Source organism: Limulus polyphemus, unplaced genomic scaffold (assembly GCF_000517525.1).
Source record: "Limulus polyphemus unplaced genomic scaffold, Limulus_polyphemus-2.1.2 Scaffold1097, whole genome shotgun sequence".
NCBI lineage: Eukaryota > Metazoa > Arthropoda > Merostomata > Xiphosura > Limulidae > Limulus > Limulus polyphemus.
In genome coordinates this window covers 254,894-269,772 of record NW_013666707.1, presented here as the reverse complement: position 1 = coordinate 269,772, position 14,879 = coordinate 254,894, and the positions used below count along the sequence as shown (strand labels likewise).

Here is a 14,879-nt window from a genome sequence, read left to right as displayed (position 1 = left end):
ATATATATATATATATATATATATATAGTGTAAATAATATACATGTATTGGGCAACTTTCTATTTTCTCAGATTTGTTAACTAATTGCAAAGAAAGGATTTATCACAGCCACTGCTTCTTTCATTTTTAAGTAGTATACATAAAATCAGTTTATGCTTGAATCTGTAACACTATGAACACTTTTCAGATGTTGTTTTAAATGATCTGATCTTCTCCATGATTTAAAACAGAGCTCGCACCGAAATCTGTTGTCTTGAATATGTTGTTCACGAACATGACGTCTCAGATTTGAGTTGGTTGAAAACTGTCGATGACACACTGGGCACAAAAACTGCAGTCCTAATTGAAAAAAGAAGATTTTTTTCGTAGTTTTACATAAGGAAGATTTGAAATTATGCTTATACTAAATCTAATCCGTAAATGATAAAAAGCATCTTATACAATATGCATTGATTAAACAATTTGCCAATCATGCATACGACCAAAACACTGATTCTTTTCGTTTAATCTTCCCTCCTTAATACAACAGAAAGTTCCTGTGGGACATTTTAAAACATTTAGCATGTAAAAATAAATCAGAATCAGTGTATTTTATTATTTGCATGAACCAAGTACTCAAAAAGATGGTGCATGTGTAATTTACATGCAATTTATTATAGAAACGATACAAAATAACATGCTAAAAGGATAGTAGTACAGTAAGGGGATCAAACTTGTGGATCTATAATGAAAGAAGGCTCGAATAAAATCTCCCCTTGCAACTTGGGTTTTGCATAGTAAAATAAATATTAATTTTTCTCTTACTGATGTTTTACTTAACAATGAAAAACATTTTTTGTAAGTATACCATAACATGCATTTCTGTATAGGCATTGCAACGTGCAGTTTCAATACACTTCTGTATGGATACTGTAACATGCAGCTTTAATACACTTCTGATACAGACTGCTGCAACTTTAAATGCTCTACACAGAATATCCATTGGGTAGGAAGGCATATCGTGCATTTTTTACCTTTATATTTTAATGTACAATTTTTCACTTATTATAGGTGTGTGCAATTTTCACATAACATGCCAAGAAAGTCTGAAGTAACTGACTGAACTAAGTGACATGAAATTTGGTCAGTTTTGAAATAAATCTTGAGGGAATAGAGCCAGCCCAAAACATGTGACTGTCCAGTGTCTAATGCAAGTACATACACTGTGTTAATTATTTCAATAAAGAAAATTTTCATTGTTTATCACACTCTGTGTCTATCTATTTCTGACCACGGATGCAGTTAGTTTTAAAAGAACTCAATATTATTTTGCCATTTAGATTGCCATATTTCCCATTATAAAGTAGGCCTATCTAAGTTACTGCCTTGGAAAATTGGTTTACCTGAAAATTCCACATCTGTATCACACTACATTAAGTTTATAGTTAACCATTTAAATGGTCCCCTTAAGTGTCATGAAGTACTGCATCATACAATTGTAGTAATACGATTAGTTTAAAAATGCCTTACTGGCGAGCACTAGGCAGGCTAGCCCTAAAACTCAGTTGGTAGAGCACTTGTGTAGTAGTACGACAGGTCTTGGGTTCAAATGTGAGGAAAGGAAATATATGTCAAGAAAAAAATAAATACTACACTGACACCCAATTAGTAGCTGTCCCACGACCCTGAAGTTAGGTTGAACGTGGGCCTTGTTTGTGACAGGGAAAAAATGTAGCAGTTAAAAATGCCTTACTAGCAAACACTAGGGGGTCTAGCCATCTAATTCAGTTGGTGGAGTACTCATCTGGCATATACCAGATCTCAGATTCAAATTTGAGGTGAGGAAGTATATAGTAAAAATGATAAATCACCACACAATTAATATGTACAAAAATCTTCAAAGCAGTTTATACAACTATTTTTTTACTAAATATGATCTGCAGTAAACTGTGTCTAAAACATAATCAGAACACACATGTACAATTTATCCATTCTAGGTTTGTAATTTTTATGAGTATCTCATCATTTGGGTACCCTTTTTGTTAATGATATATTTTAAAGCTTGGTATGTTAGAGAATAAGGCATAGAGTTAAATAGTAGTATGGTAGATAAGGCCTAGGTTCAAGTCTCTGTATCAATAAATGAAGAATAGGTTTAAGACTTGGTATAGTTAGATAAGGCCTTAGCTTAAGTCTTGATAAACTGGTAGATGAGACTTTGGTTCAGGTCTCTAGTACATCTGTTTTTGCACAAGTTCTAAGTTCAAGTCTTGGTATGGGTAAATGAGTCATGTGTGAAGGAGAAAGGAGCTTCTTTGATTTTTTTTCGTTATTGTTGTGGGAATTACTAGGTAAACTGAATGGTCAGTATGTCATAAGATGAGCAGGAATTTGCTTTTAGGGTTGAGGATTTTATAGATTAGTTAACTATTTGGCAGAAATTTAGCATTATAATCTTTTTATAAAGCATTTAGGAGCAAATGGCATACAATTAAAAACGTAGCTGTGCATAAGCACTAACTATGAGTCATAACATTAATACCTATGCTTTTATTGACGTCAATTGAGAAGCTAATTAACTGTTATATCCTCAACTTTTAGAGCCAAAATTTCAGAAATTACATGTTGTAACAGCAGTGAAAGATTAAGGGGGATATTGAAGGCTAATATAAATTGTAACTAGTTTGTTTAAGCTGGGTGAAAAGATGCCTATTTCTTCCAAAGTTAATCTTATTCCTCTACGAATAACTTAATTATAAATAAAGGATGAAAGGTATGGATAAAGTATATCATGCTTATGTTCACTAAACTGAATAAAGAGGTTTCAACAATTGGAAGTACCACAAAAATTTCTTACCTAAAAATATCAAGCCTAATTTCCATGGTTTTTGTTGACAATAATATACAACCAATAATGGATTCTGACTTGGGAAATAAGCATGACTAAACGGTAAAACCTCTTTACTCACATTTATATAATAACTAAAGGAAAACAAAAACAACAAAATAAACCATTTTCTCTGAAAGATTCAAAATGTTTTCTTAAATTCAGCTGCTTTAAAAGTCACCTATATTGTACATGGATGAGAGCTTATGACCTTGGTGATATTTATTTTAATACATAAAAAAGCCAAGTAAAGAATTGGTAGGGATTAACTTCAAAAGGTATGTTATGGTTTGAATTTTGTGCAAAGCTACAAGAGGGCTATATGCACACTCTGAAAGGTTACAAGTTATTAGAAATTGCTGATGGATGGAAGGATGCCAATATGATCCTATTTTAAAAGGGTGTGTTGAGGAATAATCCAGAAAATTACAAGCCCTTTAATCTGACTTCATTTGCTTACAAAATTCTGAATATGTTGTCAGAGGTCAAATTAGAAACATTTCTCAGAGTAGTTTTACAAAAAGATTTGCTTTTACCATATGAATTTATTAGTTGTTTTGATAAGGTTTTTTCTTCTTTTATGAGAAAACTCCAATACAGTGGTTCTCTACGTTTTAAAGCCGCATAATCAACAAATATTTCTTGAAAAACAACTTAGAATGGTTTATATTAATAAAAAGATAAATCAAACGACATAATTCAAGGGAGAGACAACAAAATGTGAACGTTGAGTACTGACTAGTGAGTACATTGGTAACTCAATGAGACTGTCTTCCAATTTTCACACATAGGGGTAATTTTGCATGTTCATCAAAGTTCTCACAAACTTCCAAAAAAAGTCTTCACTCTGGGTGTTTGGTATATTCTGACTTTCAGTTTTTAATAAGGTGCTACTCAGAATATTAATTAAGAAGTTTGAATTTCATGGAGGTGGTTTACTTTGAGTCTTTTATGGTTTGGACATGGGAGGCTAATTTTAGATTGGATTGGTTGTTTGTGTGGGTAGAGAGATGATCAACGGGATGAATGGCCTTCTATCACTTTACTTGTTCATATACCACAAGTTAGCAGTGCTACAGCTAGTCTAAATGTTTTCATAATAATTCACCTACTTTTATTGGCTAGCATTAGTTATCTACTCCTTGCTCTTATTGAATTAAATGTTTTACAAGTATGCAGAGTGAGGTAAAAGTGTCTATACAGTTGTTTCATTTAGACATCATAAAATTTCTAACCTCTTACCCTGAAATATACCATAATTAAATTGTTTTCATTATTTTATTTAATGGTTACAATATCATAACCGTTACCCCACCCTGTATGTACTTGTACTAAATTTCAGGTAAAGCTCAGTACTGAGCTGCAACATGACTTGTTTTCAAAACAAGTTCAAAGTAAGTTGTGACACACCAAATAATCTGAATGTTATTAAATGCTAAGCAAAGTAATAAAAAACAGATTTATTAAGTCTGACAGTGGCATATGACTTACCATAAATACTTTTATAAATTGAAAACTGAATAAAAAAATAGTCAAATTTGCATTTAAATCATTGTGTTACAAATGACTTGTATATACACAATCACAAGTTCAGTCTTAGAAATAACTATTTTACATACACTAGTATAAAGCAAGGTTTCCATTTATATGATTTAAAATTTCAATTTATTTTTTTGTATGCACAGCTAAAGCACAAGACATTCTTGATTGCTAATAATAAAAAGTAATCTGCAAATAAGATTGTCATTATTATACTGAGGTTCACTTAGAATAAATCAGAATGTTTTTCACAAACAAAACAATCAGCAATATTTAAGCATACGCTAAAACACACTTGTGTTTATAGTGGAGAAAATGCTATAAAAATATATCAAGACATTAATTATTGTTGTTTAATATTAAAATATGCATTGTCACAGTGTGAATGTATTACAGGTTGTTATATAAATAATGTCCCAACCTCTACTGTATGTGTTGTGTCCCAGATGGTGTGATAAGCTCTGGGTTGAACGAAACACGTCAACGGCAATGGATATGACAAATATAGTAAGGTTGGAATACTATTATTATATAATCTTCTAATTCTTGAAAATCTCAAAGAGATTATATAAAGATTGCAGTGTTCAAAAATATAATAGGCCTCATACTAATGTCTCATGAAAAGTATAATTAATTAAAGAATGTATTATTAATATAAAAAAAAGGAAAATATTACTATGATTTAATTTTTTTTGGGGGGGGGTTTAGTTGGGAATATAAATCAGTAGTGTAAAAATTTACATTCCACTTGAATAAAAAAAATGTAAGGACAAGTTTAAATAGTCTATAAATACAATTAGAAAGGAATAAACACATACATGCATTTTTTGTCTTGGCGTCTCCAAAGCTTTAAAATATCATTAAGTTCTGAATGATGTCTTTAGTGAACAAGTTAACAATTTCTGATTTAATATACGAGTCAGCTTTCAATATTTAGGTGATTACTATTTTAGATGTTAACTTGAATTTAAACATATCTTTCTACCCCAGGTTAAGTTTTTAACATTTTTACAGAAATTTACTGAGGTTTAAAATGAATATTGCCTGAAATACAGACTTACGAGGACCAAAGTAGAAAGAGACTCTCCAAGTTAGAAATTGTTTTTCTATGAAAAACCTCATGTTACATTAATGTGCATCCATAATTCGAATTCCCAAAGTAAAACTGTTTTAATAGCTAACAACAAGCTTCCAGATAAGAAACATTAGCCTGAACTGCAAGGCTTTTTTAGCAGGAGTGAGGGTTTAGACTTATTTTTGTTATTTATGTGCAATATTTATCTATTATAATGTTTACAGTGGTCCACATTATCCACTTGAATTTTACGACTAGCAACGATTACACCATGTAGAAAACTTTACACATTGCTAGTTAGGATTTTGGTTATTTCAAATAAGTCGGCAATATAATATTGCAAAGATCTTGTTAAACAATACTGGCTAAAGTAAAGATCTGATTGACCAAAAATTTAATATGTACAAATTAGTTATTTAATTATGTTTCAATACAGTATTGAAAAGAAGTTAATAAACAACAGTGGCTAAAGTAAAGATCTGATTGATCAAAAATTTAATATGTACAAATTAGTTATTTAATTATGTTTCAATACAGTAATGAAAAGAAGTTAATAAACAACAGTGGCTAAAGTAAAGATCTGATTGATCAAAAATTTAATATGTACAAATTAGTTATTTAATTATGTTTCAATACAGTATTGAAAAGAAGTTATTAAACAACAGTGGCTAAAGCAAAGAGATAACCGATCAAATATTTAATAAGTATAAATTAAATAAGTTATTTAAATATGTTCTACATAATGGTGTAATGCTAAATCAGAAAATTTGATATTAAATGTTTTGGATTTTATTTCCTCTTGTAGCTATTATTAACACTTTTATTGTCATATACAGAATACATCTCAGAAAAAAATAGTGTGCATGAAATAGAACACTTTGTACTTCATATGTTTAAGTCAGTTTACTTGAATAAAGACAACTTCAACACATGACCGAAATCTGTTAACACGCACTGCAAGCAACCTTAGAGATAACCTAGTTACATAACAGTTAACCTGAAAATATCTTTAAAGCAGGTGTTTGCTAGCTCAAGTGCTGACTGTAGACAAAAAAAATCAATTTTTTAAAATATTACATTAACCACCTGGTCTACATTGATAAATAAAATACACTTTTACTAATAATGTTACATAGATAAATCATTAGTTTTTTTTCCCAACATCCTTAAAAGAAAATCAGTCATCTGAAAAACGTGTAAAGAATTTCTTTTATTTTAAGTAATGAAAAAATTGTACACTTCTAAACCATCTTTTTATCATCCACCAAAACTGTTTACATTGGGGCTGTTCAACTGGTGGGCCACACCAGGCCCCTGAGCATTGGAAGGATCACTTAGCTAAAACTTAACTTAATAAAAACATCACATATTTCTCATTTCATATAGACAAAATATTTATTGAGTATTATTTGTATACTAATCAAACATCTTTCATTCTGTCTTTAGATGCAACACCCTGAAAAAGTGGGCAGATATACGTTTTGGCAGTTGAATAGAATTATGGAATCTAGAATTACAGAATGGTAATTATTAACCTAATTGCTAAATTACAATCCAGTTCACCAATGATTTGAAGTTGGACAACCCTGATTTACATTATCTGCTATTGATGGCTCAATCGCAGACAAATTATTGTAAAATGGCAGAGAAATCAATATGACTCAGAAGTTAGTTTATTAATCTTATACGAAACTTTTCCATACAAGTTTAAATACTTCACGTACTAACGTTCACTTTAATGCAACTATGGACTACGTAACCTTTATTTGACAAGCATGCAGAAGTTACAAAAACACTTTAAATGCTTCAGTTTGAGATTAGCCATTTACGTTCTAGTTACATCCAAACTTTGATAAACAAACATTGTTAAAATAATATCACACTAACAATATATATCAAACACACCCAAGAGTATTACTGAACATAATTTAACGACTTACAAAGCAACTATCCTTCCACTTTAAAATAAACTACATATATTTCAGATATTAATGTATGCAAAATTACAAATAATAATTTACGAAACAAAGATTTTAAAAAGTACAATAGTAAGTACTCACAAACATAGTTTAAGAAACGACTTATATGTGTATGTGTGTGTATATATATATATATATATAATATACATATATACACACACACATACATACAGTACTCACTGGATTGGCACAGATAGCACTAACTTTCAGTGAGTTGTACTTAAAAATTAAGATGTATTTATAATCATTATGTAATCATGAGTAATTATAAGACTCATAAAAAGCTGAATAAAGAATGGTTATATGTACATGTATCATGCTCAATAGTCAATTAATAATAACCTCTTTTAGGATTTGTTACAACATTGCGACAAGCTGGAATCTCATGAACATTTCTTTTATGAGCATATACATTGTTGCGCCAAAGGAAAGCTTTATTACAGATATCACAATGAAATTTTTTTCTGTAAGGTCCATGCATGTCCATGTGATCTTTGAAATTTGTTCGGTTGGCAAAGTATTTCTGACAAATCTGGCAGAACATATCTTGGGTGCCTGACAATCTGTGAAACTTAGGAGGTCTTCCTCTTCTTCCTGAGAGTGTGATAAAATTTGACTAAAAAAAAAAAAGAGATGAAAAAGAAATGGAGAAGTTATCTACAGTAACAACATCTCAGCTTCCGATACTATACATGAAATATTTAAAAAAATATATCCAAATGAACTGTAACCACTTTGAGAACGGTTAAGTTAAATGGTTACGGACATATAGACATACAGTTCAACAAGTTAGAACTTCCAAAAATACATACTGATGACAGTTCTTTGTTTGTTGATGTATAGACATACAGTTCAACAAGTTAGCACTTCCAAAAATACAGACTGATGACAGTTCTTTGTTTATTGACGTAATAACAAAGAAATTCTGGATATCTAATGATGTAGTTGACATGACTACAAAGTGCGAAATAAATAGATTACAAAATAATAAATCCAAGGCATTTAAAACCAACCAAAAATACTTAATAATAATAAACAAATACTTTCACGTCCAGAGTAAAACAGTCATTCCAGTTCTGAAAGAGTTTATTCATTACAAGTAAATCTTAAAGAAGTCACTGAGCATTTGTTCTTGATCTGTTTGAACAGAATTGACGTAGGTGAACTGTAAGGTAACTTTTCCATTTGAACTTTAACAAACATTGTGGGCACTGGTGCAACTGTTTAGCATGTCCTTGTTTATGTTGCCACAAATTCTTGCTTCCTTTAAATGTTTTCCCACAAATAGGGCAAGCAAACTTCTTTTCGACTTCACTTTCCCAAAACCATGAATATGCAGGATTCCTTAAGCACAGATTTCCTGCCATGTCTGAAAGAGAGTTACAACTTTTTAATCAAGGAACACATTTAATATAACATTTCTTCAGTTTAGCTTGCACACAAAAAAAATCTTCAAAAAAATTATCAAATCAAATGATCAGCTACAAAATTAACAACTCTGGAAGGTGACTTTTATATAAACGTTTACCATCAGTCTGTTTCTCAATATCAAATCCCTTATATTTATACATCTTTCTATAAATAAAAACTGAATACTTGCAAACAATACAATGCTTTTTATAATCTGTAAAGTAACACATAAGCAATCTACACTAAAGATTGTAGTTATTACCATCATTTATACTAGTAAAAAGCTCAAAAAGGAAACCACTGACAAGTGTGCAGTGTAAATTGATAAAGTTCTAGTTGTGTGCTGATAAACATCTATACCCTTAATTACAGCAACTTGATTAGGTATATATGTATGAATAAATAATCTTTGACAATGAAATTGTAGCTAGGTTAACATATATTTATGCAAAGAACAAATCACTTTGATCGTGGGAGTTTTTTTTTTCATGTGCAAATAACTTTAAACAATTATGATCAAGCTAAAAAAGATCCAGTTACCAGTAACAGCTGGTCAAGAAAATATTATGTTCATTGTATTTAACTGTGTAAAGGTTAATATGTTAAAATAAACTCAATCAGCTGTATCCTCTAATAGTTCTCTCCACACAAATAATTAAAGGAAATTTTTACTTTAATGTTCATGTTAAATACAAGAAGTACAGTGTTGCTTGTTTAAAAATAGCAAGAATATTTAACTGTGAAGAAATTGTCTGATGAAATACGTATACTAGTATCAGCCTATTGATTCAGCAACCTGGATCTGATTTCATCAAAAACAATATGCTGAAACACACCACCATCATAAAACTAACAATACATGCACATATATGAATAAGATAAGTGTGCTAAAAACCACACATCTGGTAGGAACTCAAACAAAAATAACACATCAATCTCAATGAGCATTTTATTTAAATCTTTGAACAGTTGTACAACCCATTAATCTCAACATACAATAAATGACTTTTATAAAATTTCTATTTTTCAAGAATACACTTGGTGTTTCTTCAGTAAAACTAATTAAAGAACAACAAGTATTATTATTACTTCAATAACTCACTGCAAATCTTATTGGGCAGAAAATTCCAAAGTTTGTGGGGAAAAAAAAAAAGTATGTCTAATTGGTTACACACAAACGCATTTAGTTCCCTCTGTTTCAGAATGATACTATTACAAACTAACAAAATGTAAAGTAGAAACAAATTATCAGACATGAAATGTGTGAATTATATTGAAAATCAAAAATCATAATATATGTACACACACAAAAACGTTTTCATTAAAAACAAAAAAACCACAACGACTTCTTCGCTAGCTACCAGATGGCCCTGTTAATGAATTTCACTGAAAAAAAAAAAAAACAATTTTAGGAACTAGTTTCTACAACTAAGTTTTTGAAAACATGTAAAACTTGTATAAAGTGTATATTAATAATCTTTAAAAAGTACTATTTCTAAAACACAACATTAATTTTTTTTTAGTCCTAACATTTCCTGAGAATAGAAGGTATTCATAACTAGCATCAAAAATTAAATTTTTATTCACAACAGTAGTGGCAAAAAGTTTAGCAAGTCTGAGGAAAAAAAAAGCTTTATTACTACATTTAGTAAAATAAGATAACGTAAATGAAATAATGATAATATCTGATTTGATTAAACTTTGTACTTAGACCAAAAGTTAAAATCAACCTGTCCATCAGTATAGCAATTTAAATATACTTTTTTTATGTTTCTACTTATAGCAATATTGTTAACAATATTTTTGTCCATTATCCCAATATTATGTCACTTTCTTCGGCCAACTTTAAACATTTAGACTAGTCCTAAATACATATTTAAAGCTACACTGTTAAACAATTTTTATAATAAAGGTATATTAATAATAAAAAAAGCAATAACATTTGATACACTATCTAGTATAACCAATGCCATTGATGAACATAACAGATAAATAACATATTATAACTTACTACAGGAACACAGAAACATTAGTTGACTTGAACTACTGGTGTAGGAGTAAGTATCTTTGAAAACTGTAACTTTCCTCTCCACTTTCCCTAGCATCTTTTGACCAAAGAAATGCATTAAGCCACTCCTACTGTATAACATCAGAACCAACTTGCATCTGTGACAAGTTACAGTTCAAACCATGTCGAATTAGCAGCAGTAAATTTCACATAACACAACCCAAAAGTAATGTTTATGAACATACAATATAAAATACATAAATTGACCATGATAATATAACAGTATTAAAACTGAGAAGAAGAAAACATGCTAAACATAATATGTAGTATGTAAAAAATTGTTTATCATCAGTCTTATTGTAACCCCTGTAACAAACACATAAAATTGACTACAGGAAGTAATAATAATAAATGTCTGTAAAGGCTGAAAAGGAAACATGATACACTTCTAGAAAGTACTAGAAAATAATAATACATAGCAAGAAAAGAGGTGTTAACGTAACAAAGAAAGTAATCAAAAAATCTAATGACGTAATGTCATACCATATACGAAACTGGTGGGAGGGGGTCAAATTTATGGTGGTCATTACACTAACATTGGTTACCACTGTCCTAAAGAATATCCCAAGCAATTAAAGTTTAGATGTGAAGGTTTTTAAAAGGTTATGATAATCTGTAGAACTTCTAAACCCACAACAAGAATACTGCTGAATTTCCCACAGAATTGAACGAATTTTGAATTGGATTTGTGCAATCAGAAAACTTTATTATGAAAAATGAAAGCAAGTTTTTGAATTCTACCCATAAAATCTATTGATGAACAAATTCTATTGTTTCTAATAAGCTGAAGATAATAAACTGGACTGAACAAAGGGAAACTTCATCTTACTTTTTTTTTTTATGGAGCCGAAGGCATTACTTGTTATCTGGACAATGGAAAGGCATGGACCTTTTTATAGTTGTCAGACATTAGCTATAAAAATCATGTTGATAGGGGGTGGGAAAAGACTAATTAATTGGATTATAGGGTGATTGAATAGGAGAAAGGAAAAGATTGTTAAAGAAATCCAATCAAACTGGATCTTTGTTACTACTGGAGTACATCAGGGGGTCTGTGTTTGGGCCTTTGGTCTTTCTTATATAGATTTATAATATTGATAAAGTGATCTATCAGACCAAAGTCTGAATGTCTATCTAAATCAGCAAAGCCGAGTAGGCTAGTCAAAAGGCATTTCCCTGATCTCATAACTGAAACAAAAAAAGATGCATTGTGTGCTACAAGGGAGAGTAAAGAACTGTGGTTCTGATGTCCAGATTGCTGAATCAGTCTGTCTTGCATTCTGCTTCAGGGCATGAAACATAAAGGAAAATTATTAGTTGTGTGAACAAAAAGTTGTATTTCATCATCAATTCAAACAGAAAACTTCTACACAAAGACAATTATTATAACTAAATATGAAAAAAGTAAATATTTAAGGATGTAATAACTGGACATTATAGGCAAGGTAATTCATCATGTTTATCATAAATTATCATCATAATTTGAATCACATGTTTAATGTAGATGGGAACCCACTCAGTAGCATAACTGAATAAAAGGAATTTGGTAATAGTGGTGGATGAGTCACTTATGCCACTGATGATGCACTCTGTTGCTAGTAGCACTGCTAATAGCACTTCATGGGATATTTATATACATATTGATTGAAAGCCAAAAGAGATAATTAACCCTAGAAATATCACTAGTTAGGCTTCACTTAGAATGCTGTGTATAAGTTTGGTCTCCTTATCCTTTATTGACTTATATTAAAGGGTTCAGAGGAAGGCTACTATAATGACTCAAGGGATGGAAGGGTTGGCTTAAGGATATGTTAAGATCTCAAACTTATTTTTCATGAGAAAAGATGAATTAAAAGTAATTCTACTGAAGCTTACAAGATTATCTAGGAAATCAATTGGACAAACGTCTCTTCATGTCTTTGTGTTCTGTTACTAATAGGATGAAAGGATTCAAGTATAAGATTTGGAAAGGACCAGTTTTATATACATTTGTAACTGAATGATTGACCTTTGGAATGAGTTTCCGTTGGCATTAGTGGAAGCCATCAGTTCACAGGAAATAAAGAACGAGTTTACAATATTACTTTTCTCAAGTGTGGATGTCCAATGACAACCACGAAGGATAAAATGGTCCCTTTTCCATCTTTTATGAATACACACACACACACTTTTCTAGACTGAACAAGCTCTATTACAGAGACCTCTACTAGTAAGTGCAAGTATAAACTGTGAAAATTGAAGTCCAAAAATGTTTTTCATAATAGGACAAATTGAATTCAATAAAAAGGAAACAGTTGGCATTTTTCATAACTAAAATTATAAATATCAAGTTTTAGCCAATATTGTAAATACTTAATTTTAGCTACAATTATAGAGACTGAGTTTTAACTGTGGTTACAGATATAAAGTTTTAGCTAGAACTATAAATACTGAGTATTAGTTAGGATTATAAATACCATGTTTTTAAAAGGATATGAACTTTTAAGTGATAGAGCACAGGGGAACAAAAATGTTTTCTCATGATTGATTCTAACACCTTGCTAACAACAGAAGTCAAATTAATCGACAAACAGTTCCCTGGCACCTTCCTAGTCTGGAAATTTGGCACAAGTTTTGTATTATGTAGAATGTTTTATATATATATGAACTAAATTAAAAACAAAAGTAGACATATTCAAAAAACAACAAAGGAAGGTTAAATTGATGTAACTCTGCTTATTTAAATTTACGATAGTATTTGTTTTAATAGACTACGGTATAATATTGCTAAACTACACTGAAAGTTTCAAATAAGATATGATCATAAATGATTCTTTTAGTAAGATATCATTAGTAGTTGAATTAATGTTAGCAAATTTTGTTCATTCTTGATTTCTATCTTGAGATGACTGGACTATAAATCCATTCAAATAAAATTTTATATTTTAGGCTAAAAAACATTCACAATTTCTCTTAGCTTTAACAGCAACTTTATATCAATAAACCTCATTAACACCAAGGATCTTCTTGAATTTGATGCCTTACATTTTACCAACAATAGAACAGTAAAATCTGTGAGTAAATAGTTATCTATTCAGCAATAATTGTTCCTTTTTTCAACATAATGTACGTCTTGTATATCATAAATATTAGGCCTACAAAGATGTACATTCTCTAGTAATAATGATTTCAATACTAATAATGCCCAGTGGTAAAAATAATTATAATGTATAAATCATAAACATACAATCTTAATCTTTTGTGGGAACAAACAGTGCAGTTTTTTTCCATTCACATTGATACTCTCACCAATATACACCGTAAAAGCAATTACATTAAAAGTTCTTACCAGTAAGATGACCAAGAATGTTTAGACTTAAAGGTAAAAAAATCTTTATAATAGATAACCCTTCACTCTGTTTTGTATGACACTTCTTCAGTCCAAACTATTAATTGTAACATTTTATACTATCCCTCTAAGGCCTTTTAACTTTTTATGGAATTTCTCACTTATACTATATATATCCACAAACTAAACTATCAATGTTTAGCATGAAAGCTTTTGCTTTATGGAAATATAAGCAATAAAGTAAAGGTCACATGCCACACCTCTAACGGAACATCCTGCTGTCAAAACTTGTCATAAATTCTCTCTGACATTTGCTATTGTATTATTTGTGACCAACAGAAGGCATGGATTTCACTTAACTGACAGCTAGAGTCTGAAGGCCTTGGAATGAGTCGAGTTGAACATTTTGGTATCATTTTCTTTGAATTCTGCTGTTGGACCTCTGCTTTACCAGGTATAGGAATTATTTTAAGCCATTTCTTTAAATTATACAAGTTGGATAATGAAATTAAAAAAAAAAAAAAATTGAGACATTATCATTTCACTGAATTAGGGTTACGTTTTCACGTCGACTTGGTTTATAAATGAGAAAAATCTTGAAGAAGACAAGATTT

The 14,879-nt window shown here is 30.2% G+C and overlaps 1 long non-coding RNA gene across 7 annotated transcripts in view; it reads right to left on the bottom strand.

Annotated features, from left to right (window-relative positions):
• Positions 1-7,808: 7,808 nt before the first annotated feature.
• Positions 7,809-14,879, bottom strand: part of LOC111086437 — a 12,002-nt gene continuing 4,931 nt past the window's right edge. For 2 of the 7 annotated variants that reach the window (XR_002611156.1, XR_002611155.1), the window contains exons 3-4: positions 10,881-12,220; positions 9,801-10,255 (exon numbers count right to left, since the gene is read on the bottom strand). This is a non-coding gene — a long non-coding RNA (uncharacterized LOC111086437). Of the gene's footprint in view, positions 8,829-9,800; positions 10,256-10,880; positions 14,519-14,879 lie in introns of those variants that run through there. The other 5 variants (XR_002611159.1, XR_002611158.1, XR_002611160.1 and 2 more) reach the window with 4 other exon arrangements.